The sequence below is a fragment of the Thermobia domestica genome, chromosome 9, assembly GCF_964235325.1.
Source record: "Thermobia domestica chromosome 9, izTheDome1.hap1.1, whole genome shotgun sequence".
Lineage (NCBI taxonomy): Eukaryota > Metazoa > Arthropoda > Insecta > Zygentoma > Lepismatidae > Thermobia > Thermobia domestica.
In genome coordinates this window covers 30,251,067-30,263,674 of record NC_137462.1, presented here as the reverse complement: position 1 = coordinate 30,263,674, position 12,608 = coordinate 30,251,067, and the positions used below count along the sequence as shown (strand labels likewise).

The following is a 12,608-nucleotide window of genomic DNA, read 5'->3' as shown; positions in this document are numbered from 1 at the left end:
ATGGTTTACCGACTGTATGAATGAATGGAAGACGATACATTTCTGCCGTTCTTTCCCTTCCCATGACCAACTTCTTTCTCATCTCCAGGTTTTACGGCTTTTTGATAAACTTGCTGAAATTATGCTAGATTTGGGCAGGATGCTAAAAGCAAGATGCTAGATGCTAAAGACATGCAAATTAGGCTAGATCTAGCATCTGGCAACGCTGTGTGCTGCGCTCATAACCCAGAGGTCTGTGCATCGGAGCTACATTCTGCTAGACTTTTTTTTTTGCTATTAGATAATAAGGAAAAGTATTCTCATTTATGGAAGTTTTTAAGGATTAGAACTTCTATTCATTATCCAAGTTGCATTATTAGACGTTGAATCGGAAATCTTGAACTCTTACTAAAATTATTGGCAGAAAGAAAAAATAAAAGCGTAGCAGAGCGTGGTTTCGATCCACGGACCTCTGGGTTATGGGCCCAGCACGCTTCCACTGCGCCACTCTGCTTACTTGTTGTAAGTACTGTCTCTTTTAGTTTTCTACACACAAGTAATTTCCCAATAACCAATAAATAAGACATTCTATTTATATTGGCTTTAAATAAGCTTGTGTTCCTCATACCTAATTACGTACGGTTTTCCACGATCCGATTTTGGCGTTGTTTGCCACGACATAGTTCTTGCTTATTTATGTAATATCGTAATGGTGAATATTCACACAAAATGGACTCATAAGCTAAGGCTTGCCAGATGACTACATTATAACAATGAAATCTATTATATTTATACATGGGATACAATACATACACATAATCCGAGGCATGTTATTGGATTACTGCGCTATTGGCTGTTAACACTACAGTTAAAATAATTCAAGTTGAGTTCAAATATTCCAGGCAATAATTTGTATGATTAGAAACCCGCCAAATGTGTTTCGAAATGGATATGACATAGAACTTGTGTCTGTTTAAATGTACAGCCAACGTTGAATCTAAGAATATTATCAGGCTTAACCACAAAGGGGGAGGGGAAGGGGAGTAGCGATCTCGACAAATGCCGAGAACCTGGATCATCGGGAGAGGGCGAGATAATTTCTTTTTCTTTTTTTAATATTTCAAAGTTTTCCTAGACATTAAATTGAACTAAATTAGATTTAAATATATAGATTTAGCAATCTTTTAAACCCGTTTGAAATAGATTAAAATATATGGATTCAGTAATATTTTAAACCCGTTTGAAATTGATTTAAATATATGGTGTTTGTATAATGCAATAAGGTAATAGTATACATGAGACCGCCCTTGTTTCCGGTGCTCCAGGATACTTCTTACTCTTACATTACGTAGGGAAATGATGTTATTTCATGTGCAAGTGGTAACAGAACACATAGGAAACCCAGATCATCTTGTATTCACACTCCAATATAAAGTGTGAATACACCCTGATCTGCGTTTCTTCTGTGTTCTATTACCACTTCCACATGAAATACCATTTCCCTACGTAATGCAAGAGTAAGAAGTATCCTGCAGCACAAGACATGCGATATGCGTTACACCCCCCCACACGCACACACACACAGTCACATATAAAGTACAAGGGCACTACACATGCACATAGAAAGTACAAGGGCAAATGTGAGGAATAAAAGTAAAAAGACAATAAGGAGCAGAAGGAGCGCAAGACATGCGATATGCGTTAAATCCCCCTTCCCCCCACACACGCTCATAGATAAAGTACAAGGGCACTACACATGCAGATATAGAGTACAAGGGCATAATGTGTTAAAGTAAAAAGAGAATAAAGAACAGAAAGCATTAAAAAATCGAGTTTAACTCTACAAAAGAACGTTCCATTGAAAAGCGAGGAGGAAAAACTGCACCTCGTTTTCCTCCTCGAATTTCCAATGAAACGTGTTTTCCAACAGCGAAACATGTTCCTTTCCCTAAAATAGAACCGCATCCCTACCAATCCATAAGACAACTTACCGATGCGGAGCAGCACGTGCTCCTGCATCACACCAACAGCACAGCACTTTTTTATTTTATACTTATTTCGACGATCCCACGTTTATACAAGAAGCAGTTCACGTAAAACGAAATAACCATTACAATCCTACTTCCATCTTGTTAATGACTTCTTTTTCATGCCATGCTGCCACCTACCGCTGCTTATGTCAGTGTGTGCAAACCCATCACTAAAAATGGCATCTGTGCTTAGAGTTCCAAGATGTAATACGATCAGCGAGGAATTTTCCTCAATATATACACGTAATTCTAAGCATCATAATTCGCATTGAAATGACCAGAAACTAAAAGTAAACATAAAAAAAGCAAACTTCGCGTTACGTTCTTTTCACGAAAACCTGTACGGAATGACTCCCAAACTTCCTTTCTGACTGCAAACACCGCTAAGCAATCATGCATGACTTGGTACTACTAGATACACCTCAGACATTTGCACATCAGCAGTCGTGAAGGTAAACACGACTGAGGAAGAACAACAAAGTGTCAGACAACTACGTTATTTTTTATTTTCGTATCAGTCGGTAAGTAAATGAAAGTGGGTTTGTTACCCCCTATTTAAGTTCGTAGATACCACTGGGTAACAACTTTTGACCAACTTCATGTTTATCTGATTTATTTTCTTTTTTTAATATCGTTGGGTGGTACTAATAACGTGCATAACATTGGTTTTCCCGAAATGTCAAAAATCGCCTTAAATTCGTCTTTAACCCTTAGAAATCTGGTAATTTGTCGAATTTTTCCTCCATTTTTAGTTTAAGCGTAATAACTAAGAAACCATTTGCCCTCACTCAACCGGTTATACCTTGCTTTTTAAGCAAAGGAACAGGCTTTTAAACTGCAGTTTATTTGCAATATTGTATGCGAAAGATCAACAAATTTTGAAAAACATCTTAATTTTTCCTCAAAATTAAGTATTTTTTATTTATGGAGTTGGGAACACTGTTAGTACAGTTAGTCAAATTACATTTTTTTAATCAGAAATTGATTCTGCAAGTTTTAAATTGATATTCACAAGACGACACAAAATGTTGGGGACAAAATTAGAAATTTGGTTATGAAATCAAGTGGAACTTGAGAAAGAAAAATGAAGAAAAGTCATTTTCATTTTCGTGTAATAGTTCCTACCTCTATTTTCAACTAAAATATATTACATTTCTAACACTTTTCGTACGTAGAAGAAGTGAATATTAAATGGCTAGTCTATATAAGCCTCAGTTTTGGCCCGGTTTTAATTTTTATCGAGAAATTTAGATCTAATTGCTATCTTAGAATATGCTTCACTGAAGAAATTATGCAGAATGAACTTAGTCACTACGGAGTACGAACACAGCGTACAAAATAAAAAAAACTTAGCAAAAATATATCCTCTTTCACTACAAGCACACAATGCAGAACATTTTAAAAATGAGCACGCTTGCTTTTTCGCTTGTGCGAAGCTGATTTGTCATCAGAAATCAATGTCCAAATGTAATCTCCCATCATCGCGGTGTCCCAGCGCCCTTGGTATCTTCTTTCCATTTGTTCAATGTCTTGATGAAAGCGTTCACCATGTTCTTCACTCACATCTGCTAAATTTGGACGGAAAAAATCAAGATGGGAAAACAAAAAGTGCAATTTCAACGACATTCTACAACCCAAATTGCGATATAGGTCAATCAAAGAATCTATTAACTGCCTATAATTTTCACTCCTATTTTTACCAAGAAAATTGAACTACCGCCCTAAAAGCTTCCCAAGTACTTTTTTCCTCTCGAATCATTCCATTCTGAAGTTCTTCAGACTGAAGCATCACACATATCTGTGGGCCAGTAAATACGCCAGCTGCGATTTTAGCGTCAGTTAACTGTGGAAATATTTGTTAGTTAAGAAAGAGTTGCAGAATGTGGATCTAATGCTCTAACAAAGCGTTTTACAAGTTCTAATTTTATGTGGAGTGGTGACAGTAAGATTATTTTCTCTTTCAACTAAAGGTTCATGTATGAAATTGTGAGTGCCAGGAAGTAAATGTTTCCTTTCTGGCCACATCTTGAGTGTATAATGAAGGTCAGTAGCTCTGCTATCCCAAAGGAAAAAAAAAAACGAATATTTAGTATAGCCACTCTGCAAACCAAGAAGAAAACTGATCATCTTAAAATCTCCACAAATATCCCATTTATATTTTTGGTACTCAATCTTTTCCAACAATAATTTCACGTTTTCGTAGTCTTCCTTCATGTGGACTGAGTGTGCAACTGGTACAGAAGGATTCACATTTCCATTGTGCAGAACTGCCTTCAAACTTCTAGATGAACTGTCTATGAAAAGACGCCACTCCTCTGGTTGATGTGGGAAACAGATAGCTTCAAATAGACCACTAACGTCATGACAATAACACAAACTTCCTTCCATTTTGAAGAATTGTGAAAAAGGCTTGTGCCGTTTCCTATATTTTGATATTTTACATGTTGGAAGGAGAAAATTCCACTCATTCGTGAAGCAAGATGTTCTGCCTTTGATTTGGGAAGATCTAAATCTCTTATCAAGTCATCAAGTTCTTGCTGATTAAGCAAATGAGGTTCCTTTTTCCTGGTTTCATGCGAAAAACTAATATGAAGATTGGAAGATTCCTCTGGCTCTCCTTCCAATGACAATATATCTGGTGGTTTGGGTACAGGAAGTTCGTCACTGTGTGGAACTGGAGCAATGGATGTAAGTTACTGGGTTATTCTATTGTCTCCTACTCTTTCTCTTTTTATAGTGTGTCATGTCAACTGAACAGAAGTAACAATCATTATGGTGATTAGTAGGCTCTCTCCAAATTCGAGGAATAGCAAATGGCATACACTTTGTTGGTTCCCCACAACCAACCTTCTAATGTAGAGCGGGAACTATCGCATCACACATGCGGAGCCCAATGTTTGTCTTGATCACCTACGGGCACTCGAAAGTAAGCTTCATATGCAACACAGAACTTTATTCCAAGCACAATGTCATGTTTAAGTTGTTTGGGGCTTATGTAATATCCACAAACGTAACACAATGAGTCTGCTAACAATTTACAACGCCTAATTGTAGACATTTTATCTTCCACACAGCACCTAGTGAAATTAAATCAAATGCCACTGATATAATATAGTTACCACTATAGCTACTCAATACTATATGCAGCTGGCTATCCAAGTGGAATCATATAGAAATTTACTGACTTTACTTAAGTAAAAGTTAATATTTTTTGTAAAAGTAAGGGGAAAAATAAGAAATTATATTTTTTCTAGACAGTTATTTTCATTCAAAATAAATGCTGTATTCAAAATTTGTAATCATAGAACGAATATGTTACGAAACGAAACTTGCTAATTAATCCACAAGAGTTTGTTCTGTGTTGACGTCTATGGACATCCGAAGTAAAGGCAGAAATTCTTCCCCTAAAATAGCGTTCTTGAACAAAGACGATTTTGTAAAATTCCTTCCAAATAATCGACATTTGAGGAAAACTAATACCAGATTCGTAATTAGCACGTCAAAATCATTCAGTAAATGTAAAAACATTAAGATAAACAATTTCTTGTTGAGCAGTGTACTCAATGAATAATCCCTAAAAGTATGAGCGTCCAGCTCCTTCTGGAACTGATGCGGTCTTACGTATATTATATCCTGCAATAATTTCAGTAGTAAAACAGAGTGACGCAGTAGAAGCATGCTGTGCTCATAACCCAGAGGTCTGTGAGTCGGAACCATGTTCTGTTAGACTTTTTTTCTCTCTTATTAATAATTTTGAATAATAGATTCTTCATTTGATTTGAGCATCACTTTAAGCAGCAAGGCTATATGAGATGTGGCCCTACAGCTTAATGTGGAATCCGAACCATATGAGCTTTTCCGCCGGGAATCGACCCAGGTCTGTCACGGCAAACTAGGTTGCTGATTTAAGGTGTCATAGTGGAACTTGAGGAGAATACAAGGAATAAAGAGAGGAGATAACGAGATAAAGTATTTCATTTAAGTTTCTAAGTTAGAACCTCTATACCCTACCCAAGTTGCATTATTACGTTTTAAATCGGAAACCTCTATTAGTAAAAATTACTTTTAGGAAGAAAAAACAATCCTAGCAGAGCGTGGTTTCGATCCACGGACCTCTGGGTTATGGGCCCAGCACGCTTCCACTGCGCCACTCTGCTTTCTTACTACAAGTTGTGTATATCCTCGTTTTATATAAGTACTTTCCCAATATCCAATAGATAACGGATATCCTGTTTATATTGGCTTTAAATATGTTTGCCCTCCTCACCTGATTATGTAACGTTTGTGTGAACGTGTTTGAAATTTTGAAACATTGTATTTACTGCCATAAGAGGTAAGTTAACTGTGAAGCTTTGAGAAACTAAAAATCTGTAGATATGATACTGACGAATCATTTAAAATAAAAAAAGATCGTATATCAACAAGTTGCTGACGTCACAGAAAGAGTAAATTTCTGAAGCGTGATTTTACTTTTTTTTTTTTTAAAAAAAAAGTTATGAAATACAATTTTTTTAAAACGATATAAATAAATGGAAGCCTGATTGCAAATAATTTGTCTAAAAAACAAGAGAATTTAAATAAAGGGTGCCCCATGTAAAGGGCAAACCATAGAAGGCTCAAGGTTTAAGATAAGATAGTATACCATACTTTTCGGTCGACTTCAGCAGATTTACGAAGTCATGTAATCAGTAACATATCCCCAGATTTCCCCAGAAGCCTATTTTATAGGCACTTAAATTATATTGGAACAAGAGTAGTACGAGAAAAGGAAATCCCGCTTCCAATGGCGATCGAAGTAGAGCGACCCTACCGAATACGCCACTGTGGCACTAATTCTTGAAGTAACTACTCTATCAGGCCTTGTTTCCACATTGTCAAATCAAACACAATACAGTGAGCAAAGCGATGCGATAATGTATAAAAACACAATCACGTAAGAGTTTGAAAACAATAACTGTGTCTTCATCAGACTTCCACTTCCTCGCCAAGTATCTACGTCAATGCGTATCGCAAGGGCTTTCACCGGAAAAACTAATTCTTGATTATGCAGTTGCAACGTAATTGTGAAAAGTGGAAACATACAAGGGTTGTTCAAGGTTGACCGGGATTTTCGTACCTAAATAATCGATGATAGGCCGGATCATGATGAAACTTGCGGGTGACGTAATGTATTCCTTCTCGGGTAACTAGCGATCGGCATGACGTATTTGGCGCATGCGCAGCAGTTGCAGCGAACATGGCGGCAAGCAGTGTGTCTGTGACTGTGGAGCAGCGGTGTGTAATCAAATTTTTTGTAAAGGAGAAAGTTAAACCAGCTGAGATTTTCAGAAGATTGCGAACATAGTATGGTGAGCAAACGATGTCACGGACAAAAGTGTACGAACGGTATGAACAGTTTCACGAAGGACAGGAGCTGGTGACAAATGAAGCGCATAGACACATTCGCTCGACTGCACTCACACCAGTGAATATCGCACGTGTTGAGCAAATAATTCTTAAGAACCGGCGACTAACAGTGCTTGATATTGCTGTTGAGGTGAACATCAGTGTCGGGAGTGTTGGGACAATCATTCACGACCACTTACGCTTCCGGAAAATCTGTGCAAGTTGGGTTCCTCCAGCTGACATTTGGTCAGAAGTGGACACGCATGATGGTCTGTGAACAGCGGAAATGCGCTGGGAAGTTCTGCTCCATCCACCGTACAGTCCAGGTTTAGCTCCCAGTGATTATCATTTGTTTGCACCCTTTAAAGATCATCTGGGAGGCAAGAAATTCGCGACAGATGAAGCACTCCGGAACGATCTCTTGCAATAACTACGACAACAACCAAGTTCTTTCTACGCCAAAGGAATCAGGGAGTTGCCACAACAATGGCAACGGTGCCTGAACGCGCACGGAGAAAGTAATTTGAAAACTTGACATAGTTTGGTGCTTCTTGTGCTATCTGTTTCCTCGGCAGAAATAAAAGTCCCGTTCAACTTTGAACGACCCCTTGTATTTAAAGACCGTATATACAGAATATCCGTTACATTTAAAAATTTATTTCAGAAAACAGGAGACAAATGCCTAATTACAGTTTTCCATCATTGTATGATAATACACTTTAAAATATACGTATGATAACATAATAATAATATAGCAAAATATATGTTTTTACTTTAAAGCACACACAGCACGATTTGTACAACTCATTTATTTAGAATAAAATTCTGTCTAAAAAACTAAAAATGTCTATCTCTAGGTGCCCTTGTGACATCTTATTACACAATAAACACATTTTTCTGACAAGCGATACATTCAATGCATTAGTCCTTAGCGCCGAGAGATGGAATATGCCATTATGAGATCTCGTTGCTCTATGTGGGACGTGGAGGTTGATTTCTGATAACAAATATTCTGAATTTATAGTACATGAATAATTTGATGTAAGAAAGATAAAATCAACTGAGAATCTCTCCTGCTTTTAAGTGATTCTAAAGATTGTTTGCTTCGAAGATCTTCGTATTTCTGAAATTTCGGATATATCCCTGTTTCTTTATATGTGAAAAAGCTCACGGAATTAATTTGAATGTTTTTGACTTTGTTTACATATTTTTTGCTATTAGAACCCCATATTATTACTGCATATTTCACCTTAGACCTTACATAGGTAGTGTATAGCGTTTTCAGGACATTGGTGTTAGAAAAATCACTTCCCAATCTCATCACAAAGCCAAGGCCCCTAAAGGTATCACCAAGGGCGCCGATCCTGCCCCCCCCAAAGCTCATGTGGGCCCCCTATTGTATTTATGAATATACAATATTTGGCATAATTTGAATGCAATTTGTCTTAAAATTCTCATATGTATACCTTCTGCATCTGAATGGGCCCACCCTCCCAAATTTACGGAGAAATCGGCGCCCTTGGGTATCACCAACTATTCTGTTGACATGAATGTCGATTTTACGTTTAGTAATGGAACTTGGGGGGAGTACAAAGAATATAGAGAGGAGATTACAAGGTAAAGTATTTTGATTTATGTATGATAGTTTCTAAGGATTAGAATCCTTATACCCTACCCAAATTTGCATTATTACATTTTGAATTGAAAAGCTTTAACTATTAGTAAAAATTGCTATCAGGAAGAAAAAAATGAGGCCTAGCAGAGCGTGGTTTCGATCCACGGACCTCTGGGTTATGGGCCCAGCACGCTTCCACTGCGCCACTCTGCTTTCCTACTATATACTCTGTATCTTCTTGTTTTATAAAAGTACTTCCCCAAAAACCAATAAACAAAGGGGCATGTCCAAGGAAACAGGGACAAAAATTCATGAAAGAAATATAGTTATAATTTTTACTCAAGTTGTTCTTGTGATAAAAGTATAGCTGTATGTAGCTGGCATCATTAAATGTTTTTCAGAGAATTACTATTTTCCTATTTTTTCCGTAGGTTACCTTTCATCTACTGTGTTTTAATGTTGATTATATTATACAAGCTTTATTTATTATTACATAGGTCTTATTTTTTCTATGTCGGTATCCCAAGTAAAATTTCATATAACTGATATATTAATATGAAACCTTTTCTTAAAGTAAAGTTCAATGTTCAACTTAATTAAACTGTGCTTATTTCAAGTTATTATAAATGTATGTTGTTTATACTTAATAATAAAAGATCGTTGACAAATGTAACGTGAGTTACCCGACTCTGTGCATATTCCACTAAAATAAGTAGTCATAAAACGTAAATAAAAATTTAATATTTTTGTCATAATTAAATTGTGTGTGTCCCTATCTTACATAGTAATTTCATGCACATAGCTATGCCAGGACAAAAGAAAATGTACTGAAAAATCACAGGTTCTGAATGTAGGGAAAAATTTATAACGTGAGTTACTATAGTATATTCTTTCCTCCTAGGTTTGCTGTATCATATAAAATGACGATATTTGGTAATTATCTATATAAATATAACAGCTTTCCTTTTTTTTTAATAAAATGCGGAGCTTTTAAGTTTATTTGTGGTTAGTATTCTTCAACATATACGTCATTACGTAACGTGTGTTACCATGGACATACCCAAAGGATAGCCTGTTTATAGTTATTGGCTTTAAATATGCTCGTGCTCCTCATACTTAATTATATACGGTTTGTCACGGTGCCGTTTGTCATGATATTAATCTTGCTTATCATAATTGTGAAGATTGATACAAAATAAAGTCATAAGCTAAGGGTTGCCAGATGACTATATTATAACAATGAAATCTTTTATATTTATAAACAGAATACATACAAATGGTCGTAAGCACGTTATTGGATTACTGCACTATCAGTTCTTGACGCCACAGTTACATTTATCAAGTTGAGGTCGAACAGTCGAGGTAGTCATTTGTGTGATTAGAAACTCTGCAAATGCGTTTCAACATTGATATAACGTAGAATTTGTCGCTCTTTGAATGTGTAGCGAACATTGACCTAGGCATATTGTCAGGATCAACCACAAGGAGCAATCTCGACAAATGTCGGGGACTCAGATCTTCGGGAGGGAGCGTGATAAGTATTATTGTTTTTTTTTTTCTTTCTTTTAATATTGTCCGATATATTGTTTGTGTATGGAAAATCATACACGCGGCGATGCACCAATAATTTGTTTAGCAGTGAAATTATTAATGTAGAATAAAAATTTTATTTTATTATTTATCTATACTCATTCTTTCATTATAAAAACAATCTGATTTTACAACTTTTGGAGGTCATTCGTGGCCAAGCGGTTACCGTACGCGCCTTTTGTTTGAGAGATCCGGGTTCGATTCCCGGCGGAAGCTCATGGGGATCGGATTCTACGTTAAAATATGAAATGAAATCTTTGAGTTTTACGTCCCACGGTTATGCCGGCTAGATTAAAGGGGATGATGAGAAATGAATGAAATGGTGGAATGAAGAAAGTGGGAGGAAACAGGAGAACCCCGAGGAAACCCATGAACACGGTGGATTTCACGTTAATCAGTAGGTGTCGCCTCGTACAACGTCGTTGCTGAAAGTGATGTTAAGCACAACTCAACTCAACTCTTTTTTCTGAGAGTATAGGTGGCAGCACTGAACAATTACCTGCCTTCTTTTGGGGTGTAGAATTATATCGATAAAATACTAGATAGACATGGTGTCTTGTAGTGATCCCCCAAACTTTAGACCTCTCCCAACAAAAGTTTCTAGGTGGGAGCCTGCTCCACATTTTGTTCCAAAAGAGAGGGGACAACCTTTATAATTACTCTTTAGTATATATATTCAAGCATGAAAAGTATTCATTTTAAACCGATATTTTTCCTTACTCTTATTTTCTGTGCCACTTACCTCATTTTATATATTGCTTTACAATCTCATTTTTTTAAAGGAAATGATTTTGGCGGATAAAATTTCTTGTTATTTAATGAAATATAGTACAGAAGCTGATGGAGGTGCCCAAAGGGGGGAAAAATAATAATACACATTAACAAAAAGAGAGAAAAGAAGACATTGTCAACACCAGTGACCTGTTGTTATGGAAACCGAAAGAGCGAAGGTGAGATAATGTGATAAAAAAAAAAAGAAAAAGAAAGAAGAAATGGAAGAAAATATACGTTCGAAAAAAAAATATTTCGAGAGAAGCAGGCAAAAAGCTAAGAGGTTTGTCCTGTCGCCATGATGGATGGAAATCCTCGAAGTGTTTACAAGGTTCTATGGCGAGTGGGGCGACATAAGATGTATTGACATAGGTGCACGATCCTATTATAACCAGAGAAATATATATGGCCATAGGAGCTTTGGAAAAATTGATGCTCATCGATTGGAAGGTAGGAGCTTTGATAAAGCCAGAGATGTATGGGTAGATAGATACAAGCAACAAAGCTTGTTATAACGGTCAAGTGCTATCAACAATATATTCTCAGAATTGTAGGATGAAGAAAGAAAGAGCACTTTACTTCAACCAACAGAAAAAGACATATAAATACAACAGATTTACAATTAAGTATTAGTTATGGTGTTCCTTATGCTTCAGAACATTTTCGTGAATTGAGTGAATAATAGAAGAAGACAGTAAACGGTATTGAACATGCAGTAAAGAGGTTCTAGGGTTCGTGAATAATAGGGAGACAATTCCTGACCTCTTCAATCTAAAAATTATAGTGACCATAATCTATAAATATACTGCAGGTCCGGATCGTGTGTTCCTGTTTCGCAGAAAGGGGTTCAAACTGGTTTTCCACGCTCAGCGTTGCCATGTTTCAAAGAACAGAAAAATAAAATCCAATGCGTATATTCCTGTTTCGCAGAATGGAAGATTTTACTTTTTTTTTTTTAAACATAAGTTTGTGGAAAGCCTGTACTGCACCAGAAGTACGCCAATATTTGTATTACATGTTGAGAAATTGATTCCATCGTAATATTGTACTCACATATACAAATTATAAATTACAAAATTGTACAATTTGTAACAAACAAATTATTTCAAAAATAATTGAGAAAGTCAAGATGGCTGGTATATCAGCACACCGTAAAGTGAATTTTTGTACCGTGAAAAGAACGAAAAGACAGTGATTGATGGGACATTTGAAATTTGTCCACGTCCATTTTCATGGTT

General features: G+C 36.4%; 3 non-coding genes across 3 annotated transcripts; all 3 read right to left on the bottom strand.

Moving 5' to 3' along the window:
- Positions 1-421: 421 nt before the first annotated feature.
- On the bottom strand, positions 422-493 carry TRNAM-CAU (transfer RNA methionine (anticodon CAU)). The gene has a single exon. It is a non-coding gene; the product is annotated as a tRNA-Met (tRNA).
- A 5,601-nt stretch (positions 494-6,094) lies between these two features.
- On the bottom strand, positions 6,095-6,166 carry TRNAM-CAU (transfer RNA methionine (anticodon CAU)). Its single transcript has one exon. It is a non-coding gene; the product is annotated as a tRNA-Met (tRNA).
- Positions 6,167-9,150: 2,984 nt separating this feature from the next.
- On the bottom strand, positions 9,151-9,222 carry TRNAM-CAU (transfer RNA methionine (anticodon CAU)). The gene has a single exon. It is a non-coding gene; the product is annotated as a tRNA-Met (tRNA).
- Between the last annotated feature and the right edge of the window lie 3,386 nt (positions 9,223-12,608).